The sequence below is a fragment of the Penaeus monodon genome, chromosome 31 (genome assembly GCF_015228065.2).
Source record: "Penaeus monodon isolate SGIC_2016 chromosome 31, NSTDA_Pmon_1, whole genome shotgun sequence".
NCBI lineage: Eukaryota > Metazoa > Arthropoda > Malacostraca > Decapoda > Penaeidae > Penaeus > Penaeus monodon.
In genome coordinates this window covers 16,242,618-16,242,826 of record NC_051416.1, presented here as the reverse complement: position 1 = coordinate 16,242,826, position 209 = coordinate 16,242,618, and positions in this window count along the sequence as shown.

Genomic DNA, 209 nt, shown 5'->3' with positions numbered 1-209 from the left:
ATTAATCATCCACTAACTTTGCAAGCTGATTTAATCTCTTATGTGATTAAGAAAAAAAGGTTTTTATCTCCGCTGCAATCTAATGCGTTAATCATTTTCTGGTTATGAGTTATTTTCAGGGTAAAATCCTAGTTTCTTTCCCCTCGTAATTCTTTGCTGATTTTAGTTTGGATCCCGATGCATGATGTTAAAAGATTATGTGCCATTCG